The 23,234-nt window shown below is 43.5% G+C and overlaps 1 protein-coding gene across 1 annotated transcript in view; it reads left to right on the top strand.

The window, feature by feature from the left end:
• Positions 1–22,280: 22,280 nt before the first annotated feature.
• LOC102034304 (phospholipid-transporting ATPase ID-like) overlaps positions 22,281–23,234 on the top strand; it is a 74,011-nt gene continuing 73,057 nt past the window's right edge. The window contains exon 1 of the mRNA XM_014309949.2: positions 22,281–23,014. The gene's annotated coding sequence lies outside the window, so the exon portion shown is untranslated. The remainder of the gene's footprint in view (positions 23,015–23,234) is intronic.

Genomic DNA, 23,234 nt, shown 5'->3' with positions numbered 1-23,234 from the left:
GTAATGGAAAACATCTTGCATGCAATCTTCAACAAAGAGGTAGTCAGAAAGAAAAGCAGAAAGATTAGGTCCTCCTGGGGACATCAATATGAAAGCAACTGCGATAGCGATTTTCACTCTTGGAACTCTGGAAAATCAATTGCTGCAAGCATTTTTCTACCTCAGTGGGGTTCCTCAACTGCATTGACACAATTAAACAAGTTAGGGTGTTGGCTCAGCAAAGAAGTAAATGCCACCTCTACTGCAATCAGTGACTCGTTGACAGATGAAGAAGCGGTCAGACATGCCACTTGACAAAACAGAGCTGCCATTGATTTTCTTTTACTAGCACACAGGCATGGTTGTGAAGATTTTGAAGGACTGTGCTGTATGAACTTATCTGATCATTCTGTTTCCATTCATAAACAGCTACAAAACCTAAAGGATTTAGCTAACCAAATTACAGTAGATGACCCCTCTTGGCTAGACAGTTTATTTGAAGGTTGGGGCTTTGCACCTTGGCTAAAGGAACTCTGTAAAGTAGGCTTGATTATTTTAATAGTGATAATTGTAGTTTTAGTAGCAGTACCCTGTATACTTCAGTGTGTGCAAAGAATTATGAGTAAGACAGTTTCTAATATTTTAGTTGTGCATTGAGACGGGGGAGATGTTGATGAGGAAGGAACAGGGAAGCCTTACAAATATGATTACCTGGTGAAAGATTTTGAGAATATAGAAACTATAAGCAAGATTGAAATGAAGGCAACCTTTGAGATCTCCTAGCTAATGAACAACGGGAAAACAATGGTGTGGCCGAGCAGGTAATCCTCTTCTTGATGAAACAATACCCCCTCCAAGTAAGCAGGTCCGAGGGTCAGAAGAAGACCCTGACTGCTTGGCAGGAGAGGTCCAAAGAGTAGCTTTTAGGGTTTAAAGTGTAACACAGTATGGTAATGTAGTGATTCTTATAGGCTGTATGTAAATGCTATAGGATTTATATCTTGTATTAGATTGGTTAGTGAGAATCAGAATATTCAACACAGAAGATGATTTAATGCATTGTAATGAGAACCTCGCTCTCTCATTTGCTCACTCTTCTATGCTCTAAGCTTCTCTTACTCTTGCCTCTTACTCTTGCTCTCCTTTTCTTGCTCTTCTTTGCTCTCTTTGCTCTCTCTCTCGGCCCTGCTCTGATCTGTGGCTGGCAGCTCCCAGCAGGGCTCTGCACCCACGCCCTTGCAATAAATTGCATGTCCACAGCCTGGCCTCAGAGATCTCTGTCTCCGTCCATCCCGACCATGCAGGAGACCCCGAGCTGCTCCTACACCAGCTGCTCCTACACCAGCCAAACCTTCTCCCTGCCAGGTTAATTGTATTGCTTTTCTTTGGACCCAGGTCAGGCAGGGCTATTGCTCCAGCAGCACACCACAATGAGTTCATTAATAAAGAACTTGGAACAAAGGCTCATGAGACATGATGAAAATTATGAGAAATCACAATTGTCTGGGAAAAATAAAGTGATAGAGTGTTGCTACGTATATAAAGTAATTGGTAAAATAACAATTGTTAAAATAGCATAAAGTGCTATTTTAACAGAAGAATGACATGGATTTTGGGTAATTTTCACGCTGTCAGGTAAGCTGACTTTTCTGGCTCTTCATGACAGCCTGCAGTGTTGCCAAAGGCTGTGCAATCACGGCGTGTATCCCTGCGTTGAATGCTTGGAAATCAACCAGCAGAACTGAAGGCACAACTGAAAGGGCAGCTCTGTCATCACAGAACCACAGAATGGTTTGGGTTGGAAGGGCCCTTAGAGACCATCTTGTTCCAGCCCCCTGCCATGGCCAGGGACACCTTCCACCAGACCAGGTTGCTCAGAATCCCATCCAGCCTGGCCTTGAACATTTCCTGGCATGAGCTATCCACAGTTTCTCAAGATGGTGAGAGATTACAGGTAAAGGCAATACTCAGCAGTGCAAGAGCTGGCATGCAGCCATGATTCATGCCTGGAGACCTGGAAAAGCTTCCAGGTGACCCAACTGACATAATCTTTGTGAACTGGTCACTGCAGTTAAACAAGGGGGCAGGAATCCAAGCCTTCAAAATATTGTCCATATTTTGCCAAGGTCTAAGCACCTTTCCCATGAGATTGGAGGACGGTCCTGGCTTAGTCACACACTTGCCTATGGGTTCAGGTAGCCACTTCAAAGTGAAAGATAACACATAAATGTGTGTTTGTATGTCTGAAGCAAAGGGCAGTACATATAGTGGTAGTATTTCACACTCTGACTCCTGCAAGGAAATAAAAAAATATCCCAAAGTATCTCAAGTGTGTATTTCTCCTCGGATATGGCTCATTGAAGTTCAGCGTAGGGCCTGTCCTGAAAAACGTCACATGCAACCCAAGCCATTCTATGATCTCTTAGGACTGACAGTGTCCAGAGGCAGTGGAGGGGGAAATTGGAGCGATAAGCAGAAAAATAACTTTCCCCTCTCCTTTGAAGTCTTGCAGACGCGGTGCTGAAACCAGCTCTCTTGGAAAGCACAGCAGCTTGCTGTGTTGTAAATTCACGTACGCTGGGGCTCCTCCAGAAATCTGCCAGCAGAGAGCTGGGAGAGATCAAAGCCTTAGGTAAGTAGGGCACCTATTATAGAGAGCATTTATCTTTTCTTGAGAGGAGAGAGCAGGAAGTTTGATGATTTTGCAAACCTAAACCAAAAGTTTATTTCTGTAGCTGGGGGATATCAGAGACATCTTCACAGAGGTTTTGTATTTGCAATAGATAATAGATAATAGATAATAGATAATAGATAATAGATAATAGATAATAGATAATAGATAATAGATAATAGATAATAGATAATAGATAATAGATAATAGATAATAGATAATAGATAATAGATAATAGATAATAGATAATAGATAATAGATAATAGATAATAGATAATAGATAATAGATAATAGATAACATTGCTGGGTTAAAGGGAAGCTTTTAGGTATGTCTGTGATATAGCCTTAACTCAAATTGTCCTGGGAGGAGATGGAAAGCTCTTCACATGCTCAGAACGTGGGAATATGTGAAAAGTCTTAGAAAGATATAATTCCTGCCTAGTTTTTCCTCCAAAAACCTATGCCATAATCTTGGAAAATACAAGCACCTCTTGGGACACATCAAATAATGAAAAGCCAAAACCTACATAACATTTTCGGTAAAGCAAATTTGGGAAATATGAGCAGTGGGATGTATTCTCATATGGTGGACGCTGCAGGTCAGTTTCACTGCGAGCCCTTGGCACTGACTGCCTAAAACTGAAAGTTGGAAACAGCCACCTGGCCTGGAAAATACAAAACCTTTGGCCAATCCTCAGTTAGCACATAGTATGTTAGCTTCATTTCTGACTTCAGCTGGGGCAGAAAATGGCCCTTAGTAACTCATTCCACAAAGGGAAGCTGAGTCTCATGTACTCTGCTTTGCCTGTCATGCTGAGAGAGTGTTTTAACTTAAAGGTTTTATTATAAACATGTTAGCCATTAAGCTTCTAGAAGTCCTTCACCAAAATTTCTCCGCTGCCATAATGGGTATTGGTATGTCTGAGTCTGTTCTTGTGGGGGATTAAAACCGTATGCACTATGTTGTTCTCAATGAACAGTGTTGTGCTTGTGTATGGGATATGTTAAATAAGAGTATTTTGTGATGTTCTAGAGTTCCCTGACCAATTCAGGGTGGATGATGCCAGACAGACATATGTCAGCCATCACTTGCAATAATATTTTTAATGTTTTCATTGTAGAAGTTAATGTGTGTTCAAGGATTTCAAGCTTAACACGTGTCGTGATCTTTTGTTTGCTTGCTCTGTTAGGCTCAGAGGGTCAAATTCTAATTTATGATCCTGTTGTAAATTCAAAGTTCTGTCACATTAATGATGTTACCTATGAACCACACTGATGATGTTAATTGTGGCTCATGTTAATGATGCTAATTTCAATTACAGAAGAAGTGAACCTTGCACAAGGCTTGACTTACCTCTAACAAAATCAGCTCTGAACAGGCCGTTGACCCCTATATGAGGTTGAGTTTCACCTTTATTGGGGCCAGATTTTATTTTGTTACTGTTCTCTAGCTGCTATTTTGTCCAGATGCATTTCATGGCTTTTAATGTCCTTTTCTTGTAATGTTCTCTGCATTTAATTGCTAGTCAGAGAGCCAAAAGTTTTCTCTTTTCTATTCAGCCATGAATGAAAAATGTCCGTTTTCCTGGAAGCCTTAGAAATTGTTGCTTTGGAGGTTATGTCACTGATATTCTCACAAACTGCTCGGAAACTGAAACTTTTCACAGCAGCCAAAGGGAAGTAGGAACATGAATCTTGAAATTCACAGGAAGGTGACAACCACACTATAGCAAAAGTTAAAAAGGAAACCTTGGTCAGGAGTTCTCATGACAGCAGTGGGTTGTAGTGACTACATGACCATGTGCTGCTTTTAGACTCAGACTGTGGCACCCGTTCTTTACTTAACACCTCTTATTTTTAATTTTCCATCATGATGAAAGCATCAGGGAGTCTGTTTGTGCAACAAACATCCGACATGCCTTAGAACAAATCAAACCAGTACTAACAACACCAGGGAGGGCTGTCTGAATCCTAATCAGGAACAACAAACCCATTTTATACAGAGCTGTCTCTCCCTGGGGTCTTATGCTATTCCTTCATATGTTTCAGAGTGAAAGGCTGTTTATAGCCCCATTATAACATGTTTAGCATTAAATGTCAGGAAGCATCTGCTGGAATGTTTCTCAGTAGGAGACTTCTAAATTCTGCAAGCGAGATTGGGTAGCTGTCCTGAATATACATGGGAGTTCCCTCCAGAGATTTAAGTCATGTCTTTGAAGGCAAGTTAATGCAGCCTTATTGCAAATATTCCTCATAGCATAGGGTTCTCAGTAAATGGTAAGGCTGAATATTCAACAGCAGACATTTTGTTCTTCCCTCATTTCAGTAGCATCCACTCTCTGGCCCATGTTGTAGGCACCACTGGGAGATTTCTATTGCTGTTATTTCTCACATGTGTGAAGGCACCTTCCCATGACATGCTGGTTTCAGTCATAAAGCAGGTGTAAGGAGTTAACCTCTGCCTAGCCCTTGCACCATAGTTCATCTGACGTGGATTGTGACAGTGCAAGCCTTTGTGAGACCTGGTTTTGAACTCAGTGGCTGAAAAGATGTATTAAAAAAATTTTTTTGAAAGCCTTTGTGTCTGATTTGTCTGACAATAACTTCAAGCAGACATAGCTAGAACTCACCAGTTGTCCCTACATTATGCAGACATTACTTTAATGCCGGTGAGTCAGATCATAGATTTATAGAATGGTTTGGGTTGGAAGGGATCTTAAAGATCATCCTGTTCCAATTCACTCACCATAGACAAGAACACCTTTCACTAGACCACCTTTCTGAGCCCCATCCAGCCTTGAAGACTTCCAGGGATGGGGCACCCACAGCTTCTCTGGGCAGCTGTGCCAGTGCCTCACCACCTCAGGGTAGAGAATTTCTTCCTAATATCTAATATAAGCCTACTCTCTTTCAGTTTGAAGCCATCCACCCTTGTTACTATATCCACTTGCAAAAAATCTCTCCATCTTTCTTGTTGGCTGCCTTCAGGTTCTGGAAGGCCACAATTAGGTCACCCTGAAGCCTCCTCTTTTCCAGGCCAAACAACTCTCACTCTCTCAGCCTGTCTCCACAGCAGAGCTGCTCCATCCCTATGATCACCTTGGTGCCTCCTCTGGGCTGACTCCAGCAGGTCCCTGTCCCTCCTGTGCTGGGAGCCCAAGGCTGGGTGCAGTGCTCCAGGGGGGTTGCACCTTCTTTGACTTTCCTTTTCTGGTTAACACACCCATAGAAGCCCTTCCTGCTTTTCTCTGTGTGCCTTGCCATGTTCAGTTCCAGCTTTGCCTTGGCATTCCTTAGCCCATTGCTGCAAAACCATACTTCATCTCCATACTCTTCCCAGCTCACTGCCCTTGCCCCTTGCTTCTACTGCCTGTGCATTTGCTTTCCCTCTAGTTTGACCAGCAATTGTCTACTCAGCCACGCTGGTCTCTTGCCTTCCTTGCCTGACTTCATGCTCCTGGTGATTGCTAGCTCTTATGCTTTATGGGAGATGTTCTTAAACCTCTGACAGGTCTGTTCCAATCTCTTGTCCCTGTGGGCAGTGTCCCAGAGGGTCTCCCTGAAAAGCTGGAACTCTGCTTTCCTAAAGTTCAGTTCAGTTCCTGACCTTTACCTCCTTACCTGACCACATCCCCCAGGACTAAAACTCCATCAGTGCATGGTCACTGTGGCTCAGGCTGCCCCCAGTCTTGGGGTCCCCAATTATCTTTTTTGTATTGGAGACCAACATACCCACTACCACATCCCCTCTGGTAGGGCTGTCTGGCTCAAGACATTATCCTCCATTCCAGGAGTTTCCTGGATTGCTTACAGCTCCCTGTGCTCCTTCCCCAGCAGATGTTGGGGAGATTGAAGTCCCCCAGCACAACTAAAGCCTACAAGTGTGATGCCTCCCATAGCTGGAGCACGAAGGCTTCAGTAACAGGCACCTCTTGATCAGGGCCTGTAGTAAACACCAGGCACAAGGTTCCCTTTGTTTCCTCAGTCCCTGATCCTTACCCACAGGCTTTCAGCTTGCTCATGGCTGTTCTTCGAAGACAGCTCTTCATGCTCAATCCACCTCTTGATGCAGAGGGCACCCCCTGCCTCTCTTTCCTGCCCTGTCCTTTCTGAACAGCCATGCACAATTGCACACAGGATTTATCCCACCAGGTTTCAGTCATGGCAGCAAGGTCACAGTTTTCTAACACCACACTGGCTTCCACCTCCTCCTGTTGGTTGCCCAGGCTGTGTGCACTGGTTTAGAGGCACCTCAGCTGGGCTGCCAACTGTGTCGCCTTCCCAGGGCAACTCCCCTTAATTCCTGTGAGATAATTTCCTGCTGTTTAAGTGGAATACGGCAAGGGAAACGATCCAATAAAAATGCAATTTTTAATTTTTTTTTTCCCTAAATCAGCTTCCAGTCTGTAGATGGGGTCAAAGTGGAGCTTCTGGTGGTGGGTTTTGTGTTAAAGTGGATGTCCCATGAAACTGCCCTGGTGGTTTGCAGGAGCCTGTCTTTGCAGGAAGTTCTGTCCCAAACCAGTCTGAGGTTTGATGTCCCTAAATCAAAGTGTGCATTTCCCCTCACACCCAACCAATACATGTTCTTGAGACTCAGTTATGTATATCTGATGACCTGTATGGTCTTTGTGGCCTGCATGGCAAGAGCCAGTGCAGGAAGTAGGGATAGTCCTTGCCCAAAATGTTGAGTGAATGCATCTGTGTTTCAGGGCCTGTTCTTTCATTAGATTTCATCCTTTCTTTTGGATATGTAGAAGTCCCAAACCCGAATATCTGCCACTTCATCTGTCAGTTGAAACAAAAAGTTTTAAATCTAACAGCAAAAAGCTTTTAGACAAACATTTCTAACAACAATTTTGAGTCAAAATTGGAAAGAAACATATTGCGAATTTATTCACCATAGGCATGTTTAAAAAACAACAATTTTCACACATTTATATACACTATAACACCCAAGATTTTTTTAATAAACACTCCCAAAAGTCTGCCCAATTTATTGCACCATGGTATAGGTGTTTCTTTTAATTACTACCAGAGTATCTCATCTATCTTTGTTTAATGAATAACCCAAGTTTTATCCAGCTAAACAGTGCTTTATTAAATTCACTGTCCTGGTTAGACCATTACCATTGATAAGGTTTTCTGAGGGGTACAAGCCTATGACATAAGTCCCTTAGTGCACCTGCAATGTATTAATCAAGTTTTCTGGGGTGTAGAGACCTTTAATGTCTTAACTTTCTCTAGTTATCTTTCTTGTTCTGTGACACCTAATTAATCTGTAGTTACATGATAACCGTTAAACAAGTCTTTATTGAATTTATCCTTCAGCTATTGATTAAGTTCTCTGAGGGGTATGGATCCATGAAGTTCCTTTCTGCAGGTGCAGTGAGGTAATTTCTCAAGGTTTTTTACTGACACTCAGCCAACGCAGATCTAAATCAAAACCAGCTAAAATCACAGTCAAACATTCCTTAACTAATTAAACATAGCACACTACAAAATTTTTAAAGAGTCACAAAGCTCCTGGCTAGCTAAGATACAGCTCCCTGTCACAGTGTCATTCCAAACTTTCTCATCCCAGGATGTCTGGTGTGCTTATTGCTGGCAGGACGAGCACCCACAATAAGTCACGACAGGTCTGTCCATTGCCGTGCCTCTTTCCCAGCACATGACAGCCCAGCAGGAAGCCACAGCCCGGCAGGATATTTCTAAGGTAGAAATCGAGAGTGAAGAAACTCCCTCAGTAGCTCTGAAACAGGCACTGAAATCGCAGAGCATGAGAAAAAAGGGTTATTGGTGAGACCCACAGCCCACAGGATGGGAGAAAGCAGAAATGCTCCCAAAAAACGTTGTGTTTTGCAAAGGGGACAACAACTTATGAAAGAACTGCTCTGGAAGAAATCTTCTGGAAAAGTGCTGAGGGTCCTTAAGAGAAGAGTAGATCATGTAAGCAGCTCTTGCAACACAGTTTTTCATCAGGCAGCAGCAGGTCTTTCTTTTTGCCTTAAAAATTGCATCACTCTTAAACAGTAGCTTTTAAACTCCAGACGAAGGGAGTTCTCATGCTACAAAAACATTAATCTAAAGCTGTACTCTCGGCTCCAAATTGTTAACCATTGTTAATTTGAAGTTATTTTTACTTTGGTGACCAACACAGCATGGACAGGAAAGAATTGTAATTTCGTGTATCCTCCAAGACTAATTCTGAATGCTACATGAAAGTCTTGCTATCAGCTCGCTGACTCATAGCTGCAGTGCTTGGAGGCAAAATGCTAACAGGAGAGGCTGTCATATTTCCAGTTCACTCTGGGGCACCTTTTTCCCTTAAGAAGACCTCCTGTTTCAATAATAGTGTCATGACCCAATACAATAACTGGAAACTCAACAGAAAAGAAACTTATTCATTTGTGCCCAAAAGAAATGTGATTATTGCCATTTTGGGGGAGGAAAAAAAAGTGTGTTTAACAGGACTTTGGGACAGCCTCTGCCTTTGTTACATGAAAGACACTTAGAAGTTCTCATGTTCTGAGGCATCATTGGTGTGTCTCCAAATACCTTGTAGTTGGCAATGACTCCTGTTTGGTCTCTTGATGAAGTGAAGAATTATTATTCCCTTTTATGAATAAGGAAAGAGAAGCACAGCAGCGTTTATTGACTCATCCAGGATCTCTCACAGATGTGAGAGGGGATTTGAGTCTCATTTCAGTGTTGCTCGGGCTGTCATCCTTCCTTCTTTGGGTCCTGTCCACATGACCCTATTAGTCATAACCATGGCTCATTATCTACTGGGAGATCTTCAAATAAAATTGTAAGCTTTCACTGCTATGTTTGCAATCCCGTCTGCTGCTCTGAAAGAGAAAGAACATCTTTAGTTTGAAAAAGGCTGCAGGAAACAGTGGTAGTGATGAATCTCTTTTCATTAACCAAGAACAGACAGAACAAAAAACACCCCAAAGAGACAAGGTGGTTAAGAAGGTGTGAATTACCTTTTAGAAAGGCTTCTGATTCAATGATTTAGCATATTGGAAAGAATGTTAAAAAAAAAGAGTTTCTTTGAAAAAAATCGTTATCTATTTAAACCGGGCACTAATTTGGAATTTTTTAGGCAGAAGGTGTCATTAAACCTAAAAGTAGGTGGCAAAAAGACCTTAAAGGAGCAAATCAAAGCTTGTGAATTAGCACTGGAAGTCTGCATTATCAAAATGTAGGAAAGCATGCAAATACTTAGACAATTTAATTTTATTGCGAGTTTTCATATTGCACCCTATCACCGTTGTACTTAGGTGGCTTTTTTAGATTAGTTCCGTCTCTTCTCTATCTCAGATTTATCTTTGTAAACGTTTTATTTAGTCTCAAGAGGGCATTGAAACAAAAAAGTGTGTCAAAAGCCGAACCTACGTGTTTTTTCCTCATAACCACGGAATCCAGAAACATGAATCAGGATCCTGTAGTACTTGGCCCCATAAACTCCTCAAACAAGCAACTATCCCACAGAAGTTGGGCGCATTTTATAGGTCCTTATGGGAGGCAGTGAAATGTCTGACCTGTAAGAAAGAACAGATTTTGGGACTGAAATCCTCCGAGTGCTGTCCAAGAAGACAAATCTGCCAAAAGCCGAGCTCAGGGTCAGCCTGGGCTGCAAGCAGGGCACACCACAGGCTGCATTTCCCCCAGACGGAACCCAGAGCCCTGCCCGTGGTGCACAAGCCTCTGCAATACCTGGTGTCACACCCGAGTCCAACGATCAGTTTTTGTTTACTCAGTGCCGCACGGTGCCACGTTCCACCCGCAGCCCCGGGAACTTTGCCTTTCCCCTCGCAGCCCTTACCGAGGGCACCCGGGCATCCCGAAGCTCCCGGATCGCGCTCAGCCTGCCCCGGCATCCCGGGAAGCGTGGTGCTCCCTCGCCGGCCTCGCCTCCCAGCTGTGTCCAGGGAGCTCAGAACAAACTGCGGCTCTTTGCATGGTGCTGGAAACAATCCCTTCTGTTCGGCGTGACAAACGGCTTCAGGTTGAGCACACGACACAGAACAGCCAGGTAGGACAATTTCTTTATTTCTTCTCCTAAGAGAAAAATGTAAAAACTTGCACAGAAGCCCAGACTTTAACTTTTGTTTGTTTGGTTTTTTTTTTATTGTTGTTTGTTTGGTTTAGTTTTTTGGTTTTTGTTTTTTTATTTTTTCCTTTTGCATACTGGATTATTACTCCGTCTGTGAATGTTACTTCTCAGTAATGAGCCTGGTGTCAAAGTTTTCTGTTTGTAGTGCCAGCCCCCGGTGTGTCAGCAACACTCAAAGCTAGAGCAAGCTGGGACCACTGCAGTGTGGCTTTGATAAAGCTCTCCAAAGTCGGTGGGAAAGCACACGTTCACTTATTGGCTTTGGATCCAGGCCCCACCTCTCACTCTTCGTAAATTTCTGGGAAGAAAGAAGAGAGGGCTGGGACTGTCCTGCTCTGTGAAAGGTGCTCTGAGTTGTCCCGATCATCATTATTGGCAATTGCATTTTAATTTAACAATAAAGACACAAAACACAGGCCTCCATCATGAAGAGGTTTGCATTGGAACTGACTGTCTCTGGAGGGCATGTGCTCTCTCTCAAACTGCTAGATGGGCTGATTAGCAAGTTGTTTTCTGGCCTGTGTGTGCTAAGTGATAAATGGTGTCACTGCCTTTAAAACTGGAGGGCATGAGACCGGGGTGAAGCATTTGCACCACTCGTTTAAGACCCTTATATAGAAATCGCAGGACAGTGATTTCTCCTGGACAGTCTTTTCTTAGCATAGTTATTTTTGTTTCATTAAGCCAGTATGTGACACACTGCAAAGTCAACTCGTGGATGCCCAAAGACTTTGCAAAGCTTTTGCTGGAGGTAACACATCCAAGATATCTTCTGCACCACTGAGAAAGATCACCCCTTCCCCTCAAATCCTTGCTAATCGGATATACTGAGTCCTCCAATGTTTTCTCACATCTGGCACGATTTTGACTCTCATCCCAGGAGTAAGACACTTTAGCATGTATTGAAGAAGGACTTTCACCACAAAGCGCTTCTCTTCTCTCTCTGCCCATGATTATTCAGGTATCCTGGCACCTGCAAAAGAAGTCCCATGAAAGCCAGAAGGAGATTTTGCTAAATGAGGTGGTGAGAGAAGGAACCTTTTTGTTTTAGGTAAAGCAAATTTGCAGTGATATCTAGGTCTGCAAATGTTAAATTACTTCAAAAACAGTATTGAAAACAAAGGTTAAGGCCATACTACTGGTGATCAGAGGCACTCTCTTTATTTCTCAGCATTAACTTGGTTGCAAAGCATCAGAGGAAGGTAACACTGCAATTCACAGTACTGAAGTAACTGTTTACTTCCTTTTCGGTGGATGGCTTATTTTTCTTAGTGATAAAAGCTCCCTGTGGATCTCTATTTAGTCAAATGTGTGACTTACTGCACTTTAGCTCTGGTTCTAGGTGTTGGTTTATTCATGACCTACACGCAATTTCACATTACTGAAAGTCACTACTGCAGGCTTAAGTAAAACAAAGATCACTGGAAGGTGGGCTAATTTGCTGGTATCACAGTAAATCATGCTGTTTGGTAACAGTATAGCTCTCTTCAGGTCAGCCAGGAAACAACGCTAACAGTTTCACTGGGAATAGCTCATCTCTATCAAAGACAGACCCCTGGTTATGACCAGTCTCTGCTAGAGGGACACTCTGGACTCACCTTCCACACAGTCAGATTGGCAGTGTTTAGTCTGGGTATCAGTCCAGCCCCTTACACGCATGGGTCCAGTCTGGGACCCATAAATGTTCTCATGTGCTCGGCACTGGCTGCAGGAGGAGCAGGACTTTGTTCCTGCACACCTGTAAAGTGGTGTAGAGGTAAGGAGGAAAACCCACCTGACTTTTCTGAGGCTCATGCAGCAGGAAAAGTCAGAGGTGAGTTCTGCTCCACAGTCTGTACCTAATCTATATGCATATTTAAATATTTAAAGGTGATTTTCACAATTAACAGGTGGAATGTTCTGATTTTGCCAATGCTCCCAATGCCTTACTCTAAGCAGGAGCAGTGAAAGGGTTGCAGACAGGGCTGTGATCCATAGATAAACAAGACTCCTTTTCCCTTTCCCTGACTCACTCCAGGGGCCTGCGCAGGTCCCTGCCTGCCTCCATAGGTGATTCAGTGTTACTCTTGAATCCATTGCTTCCTTCCTGCTCCGTTGTTCCGGTGGGTCTGAGTGTGCTGGGATGTGCAGTTACTGCAGGTTGCAGTTTTCAGTGGGAACCTGGATTACCCACAAGTTCAATATTTAGATCTCCACTTGCTTTCCCCTGCCCTTCAGTAAGAGCTGCAGTGTGCAATTTGTACTCTTGTTGTCCGATGAAATGCTGCCAATGCATTCCCTACCTGCCGTTTCACTTCTTGGACAAACAAGACTTTGTTTACTTTCCCATCTTAAACGTACAGATTTGGCTTTACAAGAGTACAAAAGGTACAGGTGTGAGGGGAGTCAGAACAATAGTTTTGCTTAATTTATGCATGTTTGCAAGAGAGTGATGTCTTGCATTCCAATTAGGATTGCTCTCCCTTGCTTTCTAGACCCCTCCACCCTTCCAGCCATGTCCTCTGAGGTTTTTCCCCCGAGGGCTCTGTCTTTGCTGTGGTTGGGATAGATGTACCCTAAAGGCTTCTCCCCCACAGCAAAGCCACCCAAATTTGAGTGCATCTCTTCCTGAGCTGCAGAATTTATAGGAGCTGCTATGTGAGCACAAACTGAATCTAATGCTGATTTGCATTTATTTATTTGTGGGACTGCAAACCATGACTAGTCCAATTAACATTCTCTTCAGCTCTACCTGCTGCAAGATCAATTGGTGCCTCAATGCCTGTGTCAGACTTCTCAGGTACCTTTCAGGAACCTCCAGGCTCCGCTGCCTGCAGACAAACAGGCATCCCACATTAAATTCACTGGTTTCCAGCACTTTTCCTTGCTACTATATCCATCAAGCAATTGGGTTTGTCTTTAAATTTATTTCTAATTCTAGGGCTGCTTCTCTTCATCCTGGTTTGCTCCTAAAGTGAATTCTTTTGCCTCTGCTGCCTGGCCTTCACAGCTTCATAAATGCATTCCTTTTTTCCTCTTTGTGTGATGTAGAGTCTCCATGGAGGTCTTTTCTTGTTTCATTAAGAAGCAAAAGACTTGAAACAAAAACCAAAAACCTGAACAAAATTGTAGAACACTTGCAAATCAGCTGCTGAAACAACTTTCCAAGAAACCATTAATCCCAAAACTTTCCACTATATCAGATATTGATTAATGAAGCAATATACACTTTGGTCTATTTAAATTTCATGCCTCACTGGCATGATTGTCTCATGCCCCAGGCATTTTTGGGAGTCTCAAGGTATAGCTGTGTGAAGCACAATTTCACCACATGCTAGAGAGATTTCCCAGCTACAGCTGGACACCAGACATTACTTTTGACTTTGTGTGTGTGCCAGAGATTGTCATTCTCTGGATTGTCACCAGTTTCATTTCTGATCAACCCTTGCTGCAAAGTTGTACCGCAGGTTGACTGGCCAGGCAAATGTGCTTTTCTTTATTTTGGTTTACAAACAGCATTTTTTCTCAGCATTTTTTTGCTGGACTAGGGTAAATACGTTCTTCCCAAATATACTCTGCAAACTCACTTGGGACACTGCCTTTGACTATCCTCTTTGTGTTTAATGCTGTTTTTTCTCCTATGGCCAAAACAGCAATGTGATTGTAGGAAAAAATTCAAGTCCTTGCCTGGGCAGACACCACCTGTTAAGCAGATGGCATCCAAAGAAACACTCAGACCTCTGTCTGACCCGTTTACATCTCTGTACCACTCTCATCCCCAGAGCTAATCCAATCGTGCTTTTCTAAGAGAAATTATGACTTTCATTTGCTGACACAAAGCATTTATTCTCTTCTGATTACACCATCTTTACAGAGTCTTTAGAGATTACAAGTGTTTTCTAGTACTTGGCTTCACCCAGGGAACTTGGCCAGATATTAACAGTCCTTAGAAGACATTTCTGCTTTACTCAAGCCCCGTGAATATTTGCTGTCAAACCAGCCTAAGCAGCTACATGGGCAGCTGGGCACGGGGGATACCAGCAGCCCAGTGTGGAGCTGGGCCACAGCAGAGCATTGCAGAGCTCTGCTTTCGAGATGTGACACATCTGGAATGAGGAACATGTTGTTTTTTGCCAAGATTCAAGGTTATAGTCATAGAATCACTGAATGGTTTAGACTGAAAGGGACAGTAAAATCATGTATTTCCAGGGTCCTTACCATGGGCAGGCACAAATTCCACCAGACCGTGTTGTTCAAAGCCCCATCCAGCCTGGCCTTGAACACTTGCAGGATGAGACATCCACAGCTCCTCTGGGCAACCTGTGCTAGTGTCTTACCACTCTCACAGTAATAATCCTTCTAATATAAACCTACTCTTTCAATTTAAAGCCATTCCCCCTTGTTCTATCACTGCACGATTTTGCCTAAAGTCCCTCTCCAGAGTTCTTGTAGGTTCTCTTTACATGTTAAGAGGCTGCTAAGTTAAAAATGAAGATTTGGAAATAATGGAACACAGCACAAAAAAGAAACTAAAACAACAAAACACGCCCTGGAGATTTTGCTTAAGAGCACAGTTTCTCATTGTCTGCACTAATCCTCATGCAGTTTCCACCTTTCTTTCTATTATTTTAAGCTGGGATATCCTGTGATTATCTAAAGATTATCTATCTCCTTGTGGGGAGGAGGCACCAAAAATGGTTGAGCTTTTATGCTTCAGTGCCACACCAAGATAAAGGGCCATGGGTTTTGTGGGTTTTTCTACTTCCTTATTAAGAAAACTACATTCTTTATTTCTCCTGACTAGGCATTTGGTGCTGCACAGTACTGTTGAAACCTTACTTCATTTGCTTTAGTCCCAGAGTCTTTTGTTGTGTATCTTCATATAGCACATTACCAGTCTGAGGCTGTATGTCATTGCCTTCTGGAGATAAACCAACAAAACCTTGATTACTCTATCAGAAACAGAAAATGCTGTCCTTCCTTATGGGGCCCACAATTTATTCAACCCTTAAGCAGCACATGAAAATCAGAAGTGGTATGACAAATGGTAGCACTTGGAATACGGTGTTTAAACACCTACCTCTTCCTTTCCTGTATCTCCTTGTTTTTAAAGGGATCTTCTGTGATACTGCATCATATCCCAGTACATAAAATAGCAGTGATTAACCTCAAATGAGTTGCACACCCACACCCTTGTGGCTGTGTGCACTGCACGTTTCTCACTGGTTTAGCTGCTGCTGTCTCCTTCGGGCTCTCCTGAGCTGCTGGGTGAGGAACGTGTCCTCCTTCACTCTGCCATCACATCCTGAAGGCCACAGGCACCCGTCAGGCTGTTCCTCTAATTCATAAGGCTGCAGGGGGATTCACATGCACAACTTCTATCTCAGTTAACAGGAATTCATGGCCTAAACACTGACTGCCCATGTGCACAGAGATGGGAATAATACGTCTTTGCTCTCAGCCAAGCAAGTGCAAAGGAACATGCACTTCTGTTAAATACCTGGAGAACAGATGCTGGAACAATATGACATAAATTAAACTTGCACTGAATAAAAGCAAAGGCTGGCAGTGCTGGGATCTGGCACAGCTGTGGATATATATGGCTTATTTACTGCCAACGTGGTGCTGCAATTGAAGTGCAAACTGTTGATTAAAATGTCATGCAGTTTCGTTGGGGAAATATCCAGGGAAATAAATAGTTTTGTGCTTATTTATGTCATATTGTGTTAGCACAGATATTTTAGATCTTTGCTTAATTACCTGAAGTTTCACATTCCAGAGTGGAGCCAAGTTCTCTCTTGTCAATACATTAGGCTCCCTGGGCCTTGTTTTTTATGATGGCTGTTTTTTTTTTCCAGAGCATCCTCCTTTGCCACCAGGAAGGGGCTTCTTTGTTTTTCTCAAAGTCACAGAACTTGAGTTCTGACAGGTCAAGAAGCCAACTCAGTCCCAGTCATCAGCACTACAAATTATTGTAGCACTACAGTATTATACTCTTGTGTGCTCACATCCCCTTTTGGGATAATGGCTCAATGGAATGCTGGCCCTGCTGCACATCCCTAAAGTGAACACCATTTGGTCACCCCCAAGGCCCTCTGACCTCTCTGAAGTGGGCTGGCTTATCACAATCTAGCCATCAAAAACTATAATAACAAAATAAAAACCTAATTATAGAATTGTAGAATGATTTGGGTTGAAGGGACCTTAAAGATCATCTTAGCTTTCACCTTCCACCAGGTTAATCTAGCCAAGTCTTGAACACGTAATTCATTAAATAATGCTAGAAAAAATTTAAAAAGATAATTTGATACTAGGAGTAATTTTGTGGCAGGCAGCAAGTTTCCTCCATATTTTTCCTGGCAGGATAGATATAATCGTAACCTGGAAAAGACACAGTAGAGATACGCATGCATACATTATATTCAGTTTGGAATTATGGTTAAAATGCTTATGAGCGTAATGGATGTGACATGTTATTTACAGGAATTCTCTCAGAACATCACTAAATCTTTCATGGAATGGATAATTGATCTTTAGAGCAATATGTAATCAAACCATGAAGAACCTAAATAGATCCCAGATGCTGTACAGAATGCAGAAGCCATCTCCTCCATGCAGATCCCATGAACTTCCCATCCCAGAACTTCCCATCCTTTCCACCCATACCTAGTGCAGAAAGGTGTGGTAGATCATGGGAAGTCTCTGTAAAATGTGGAGGCTTGGCATGGGTTGGATTTCTTCTGGATATTCAGCCACGGGGTCCCACTGAGGGGTATCCTAATTCTTCAGTGGTTTGAGTTGGGTTTTTTTGATGTGTATCTGAGGAGCGCACAAGTGACAGGCTCTGAAGTGTCACCACACACGGCACACGGTTTGTGGCAGCTGCTGCCTTGCCAATAGCAGCCATGGGCCTTGTGCAACACCCCTGTTACAAAGGACACTCCTCAGGGACTCTAACGAGATGGGCTGCCGCTTTGCCCTCAGCTATTGATTTTTTTTTCTATTCACAATCGTGTGATTACCTTTTAACGAGCCCTCTCAGGCATCCCCCTGGAATTCCCCTCTTTTTCACTGTTGATGATTAGGACATATGTGTTAAAGGCAGTGTGACACCTGTGGGGTGTGCTGGGCAGCTGATTAATCTCGGGTTTTGCTGGTGCAGCCGGGCACACGCAGTGTCATGGGCAAAGGCAGAGACACAGATTTTTATTGCAGGAATGTAATACTGAGACAGGAGGATCTTCATCAGCTCCTTCCAATATCTGTGTCCATCAAATCACTCAGTTTCTCACAGGATCACAGAGAACATTTCAGACTTCTCTCCTTGCAACAGCATCTTCCCTCCCAGAGCAGTGAAATTTTTGGTCAGGAGGGAGTTTGTAAACACAAGATTCCAAATCTGGTGGGAACTGGACTCAGAAATGAGGTAGCCTTAGGTTTTGTTCCCTGCAGAATTGATTTTCTTCTGCACTTTTTTCTGCTCTTCAGTGTAATCTGAGCATCTGAACCCCTGTTTTTTTGACCAAAAGGTTTTAGGCTCCATCTCCTAAGGGCTGCAAAGGCGACACTTAAGAGACATAATTGCAATTTCTGTTTTAAAACATCAGATGATATCACATCTGCAGAGGTTGGTGCCAGGAAGATGAGATCAACAGCTGCCAGAACAAGTTGTTGCTTTCTTTTTAAAGACAAGTCGGGGCTTTTTTTTTTTTTTTTCTCATTATTTTCCTTAGCTGGCCATTGTTTGTTAAGGGCTTGGAATACTGGGCAAGGGGCATTGGTGGAGAAAAGGCATCTCTAGCCACACATTCATCCTTCTCTGCTGCAGGGAAGTGGCACGCTACATCTCCTGATCAGTGTGACTCAGGTTATTCCTCACACACTCACAGAAGCTATTTTCTGACCATTTCCATGTGGTGTATACTGGGATAGCTCACAGCTTCTGGAGCAACTGGTGAAGTTTCAGAATACTTTTGTATGAACCTGCAGTGCTAGAGCTTCACCTCAGATTATATCCAGAGAGATGGATGCAAAGGTAGGAATCCAGAGCACACCTTCAAATTGGGTTAATTTGGAATTCCTTGGAGGAGTGGTAAAATTATATAAGCAGAGCAGCTCCCAAAAGGCAAGGACAGCTCTAGAAGAACTGGTCACTTCATGACATTACCTTCCTCTCCTATTTCATTTTCCACCCACAGGCAGGTCATGATAACAGCAAACCATAGGATTTAGTTTTCCCTTCCTCTGCAGAGTTGTGATATGCATTCTACCAGTAGGATCCTCTACAGAGATCAAGAACATTGCCACTTTATGCGTTATACAACTTATTTTGGAGTCCTTGCTCTTTTGTTATTCACCTTATGATTGTGCTGGTGTTTCCTGGACTACAGCAGTTTACAACTTGGATGTTCTCCTTACAGACTATTTTTAAAACAGTTCTCTCATAGCCAAGGAGCGGACAATAATGTCCTGGTTTGTTCCTTTCAGTTCTGTATTTCTCATGCATCTTATTCTGACTTTTGACAAGAAGACAATACAGAAAGTCTCTTGTTGGAAAGCCATCTGACCCCTTGGACCCATTGCAGGTGCTCATAATAACTGATGTTTCAGGTGTCCCTACAGTGAAGTGAGCTACTTATCCCTCCCCTGCACAAGGAGCTCCTCACTGGTCAGGACTAGTGGGGAAAATTGGGACAAGAGAAGTGTAGGCTGTGGGAGGCAATTCAGTCATCTAAGGCTAACCCTTGGGGGTTTGTGAGGAAGCCCTCCAGAGCCATGCAGAAAGGTTTATCTGGAACAGTGACTGGCATGGGTAGGAGCTGAGCAATGCCCTTGTGCTGTTCTGGGGGATGGAGATGAGGTTGGGTGGGTGGAAGTGAGCCCTGGAGATTGCATCAGCTCTGGGCTTGGGGGATGAGAGTGGTACCATCACTCACCTGCAGCGTGGTACCAGCCAAGGCAAAGCGGGGTGAGCTTCAAACCTTGCAGTTCAGGAGTGGCAGAGTGCAGCTATCAGAGAGTAAGGGAAAGCAAAGACCATCAGTGCTCCTTTTGAAATATATTGGATCATTGGGAAGGCATCAAGATGAGCATCAGTAATTTTAAAAATGGCATATCATAGGGAGAGATTCTCTCAAGGACTGGCATTTGGTTTAAGTCTACATTGTGGGATGCTCCAGGGTGTGCTTCTCTTTTGTTTCTCTCCTGTCCTCTAGTTTGCTCCAGTTGCTCAAGGGCATATTAAGACATTCAAAATGTTACTAGGTCACCAGACATGTTTTGGTTCTGGGTGCTCCTGAGATAGTCCTCTGCTCTATCAGCTTTACTGTTTGAAGGAAGACCAAATCTAATCTGGAGAGTGGGCTGAGAGCACCCTTTAAAACAGTGTTAGTGTGGCTTCAGTTTTGCATCTTGATCATAGTTGAAATGCTGCAGAAGCTGAAGGACTGTAGCTGCTTTCCCATATAAAGTCAGTGGGTAAGGTCTTCATGGCATGAGTTTAAATCCATCCTACTGTAGTTAGCCCTCTATGACTAGTGGGCACTGGGAACGTGGAGGATTCAAAGATGAAGGGGCATGGTATGGAGGAGGCTGCTTGGCCAGAAGACACCTCATTTACTGGAAAAACTGCAGATTTAACTTCCCACCACTGTGGATCATGGCGACTGACTGCTGTCCTGTTGCATCTGTCCAGCTGAATCTCTGCCCAAACCATGCTGGCTTCAGGGACATTCGAACACCCAGCATATGTGTACACCCTTTATACAGGAGGTGAAATTTCAACAAGTGCCACAGCAGGCAGCAGTGCTCCCCGGCATGTTTGGACATCTGCAGAGGAGGATACAAATTGTGTGGAGATTGTGAAGGTGCTATCCAGGGAACAAAGTGTAAGGCAAGAACAAGAGAACCTAGAGTTGAGTTCATAAACCCTGAGTCACTCCTGCTCTTCTGAGTGCTTCCATGTGGGTTAAGCTTCCCTGTGTGAGGAGGTTCATTGGAGTCCACAAGGGAAAGCATAGCTGAGGGAAAAAGTCATGGTCACTGTATGTGAGATGGACTTTCAGTGCCAAGAAAAACCATAAAACAGCCTTCTAAACCCTTAGCTATTTTAAAGTCTAAACAGCACCCAAGGCTGGGTGACTTTATGGCTGGTTCCTCTTGTGTGTCAAAGGAAGGAGACAAACCTAACTCTATGAAAGAAGAAATTACTGTGGCTGAGGCCAAAGTGGTAACATGTAAGTATAAAGACAGCAGCAAAGAAAGCAGGAGTCGTGTAGAATGACTTGTAATCAACTAACATATTAAAATGTCATGAAGAAAAGCAGATGAAAGTTATAAGAAGAAGGAAAACTCCAGAATGAGGCAAAACCAAGGGGTTCTCCAAATATGTTGAAGGACCAAAATTAGTCCAGATCCTTGTACTTTTGCTTGCAGGAAAAAAATGTGATACTTGGACTGTTCTGTTGAAATGAGGTGTGGGTGGCAAAGAAAATGAAAAATGGCTAGTGCAAGGGAAATTTCTTCTCCAGTTAGATGCTGCCAAGGTCATAATCATCTGAAAATGACCTGGATCTTCAGGAGATCAGTCCTATGTGCCACGTCCCATGTTGGCTGTTTGTATGTGTGTTTGAACTAGGAAGCCAATTCAGTGAGCCTTGTCTCAAATTGGTGTAGTTGGAATATCCCTGAAGTCATAGCACAGGACACAGACTCTTTTTCATCTTTCAAAAAATGCTTATGGTGTTAAGAGTGTCCTCTTCATTGCCACTCTGTTCCTCAACCTTCATGACCAGCACTGGAGCACTACTGCTGCAGCTTCCAGAGTCCTCCATACCTATCCTCTTGACTACAGAAGATTTCATTTTGTAGAAAATACTCTTTGGCAAAGCCTTGACTCTTGTGTTACTATAATTAATCAGCTGATTAATGCATTCAAGTGGGTAGGTATTAAATTAATTTTAACAGTGTTTAAGAATTTCCCTGTAGGAAAACTCAGACATAAGTACACATAGAAATGCTAAAGTTTCTTGTGTTGTCACAATACTTGGAGATGTTCCTGGCAGGCATTATTGTGAACATGACTATGTAAAGAATATGGTGCTTTAAAAATAATTCCAATTCACAGATATAGGGAAGCTAGAAGTGGATTAAAGTTGTAGCTGCCCCAGTTTTGGTCTGGAAGATTAAAGCAGCTGGCACATAATATGCCAGGGGAATGGCATATAGGAGGGCACTGTATTGTGAAAAGTCCCACAGCTTGGGAAAAAAAGTGAGTGTTTTGTTTGCTGAAGTGGGAAAATGAGGCGGGAATGTTGGAAGGCTCATGAGAGTGCTGGGGGGTTCTGGTGAGGAGGGTCCCTGTGACCACAGTGTGGTCAGGCAGGTGTCCCAGTGGGCAGGGGAAGGTCATGCTCTCGGGATGAGCAAGCAATTCGGCGCCGAAGCAATCCTCTGGCTGGTTGGAGGAAGCTCTGTGGTTGAGTTATGCAATTGTGCTCTATAAGGCTTTTCTCTGCAGAGTTTTTGCTACTCACAACTTTGGAAAGTGGGTGAGGTGGAGCCTTGGGATCAGCTTGTAGGACTGCGTCTCTGGGTTTAAGGAGCCCTGACCAACTCCGGTGTTACAGACACAGAGAGAGGGCCTGCTGCTAAGAAATGGATCCCTTCCCAAGTTCATCCTTTTTGAAAGCAATTTGATATGTTGGACTCTTTTACTCGCTTGCTTTCTTTTTGAAAGCTTCCGCGTCGGCAGGAGGTAGGTAAAGCAAGCAGCTGTTTCCTCTGGAGTTGATAGGGGTTCCCCAAGCCTAGATGCTGTGCTTTTCTGCTTTACTCCTTCACAGTTTGTAGCACTGAAACATTTTATTTTTAAGGGAGCTACTACACTCTCCCTCCCTACAGGAAACAGAATATAAAAAAAGAAAAAGGGGAGGAAAAGAAAAAAAAAAAAGAATTTGGAAAGAAGCCAAGCCGAGTGACTGAAGTAAGAAGTAGGGAACTTGGAGTAAGAGTAGTTGCCGGGACATTGTATGTCAGAGCGAGTCAGCGGAGGATTTTGAGGGTGCCGGAGAGGACACGCGATGCCCATCGCACGGCGCAGATAAGGTTTGCGTCCTTAGGTGAATGTCCTGGCGCTGCGACTGCGAGCGAAGCCGCCGGTCTTGGGAGGGGATAAAGCTGCGTGTAAATGAGAAGAGAGGAGTGCACCGGAGTGCTATGGAGGGCAGCAACTTTGTTGCTGTGACTTTTACAAGCCTTCAAGGGTAAGACTGAACGCTTTCCTTCCGCTCTCTTGTTTTTCCTGCTGGTTTCGGGGTGGTGCGGGACGGGGACAGAAACTTGTGGGGGTTTTTTTTCAGACCCAAGAGTCTTGCGGAGCTTAATCAAAGCGCTCGGGGTTGAGCTTTCCCTGCGGGCGAGCTGAGAGACGTCTGGGTGGAGTGAGCTGAGCTGTGCATGATTCCGAGCAGCAGCAGCAGCAGA

Source organism: Geospiza fortis, unplaced genomic scaffold, assembly GCF_000277835.1.
Source record: "Geospiza fortis unplaced genomic scaffold, GeoFor_1.0 scaffold878, whole genome shotgun sequence".
Lineage (NCBI taxonomy): Eukaryota > Metazoa > Chordata > Aves > Passeriformes > Thraupidae > Geospiza > Geospiza fortis.
Note: the sequence above shows the minus strand (reverse complement) of the source record. Positions and strands in the feature narration are given on the sequence as shown.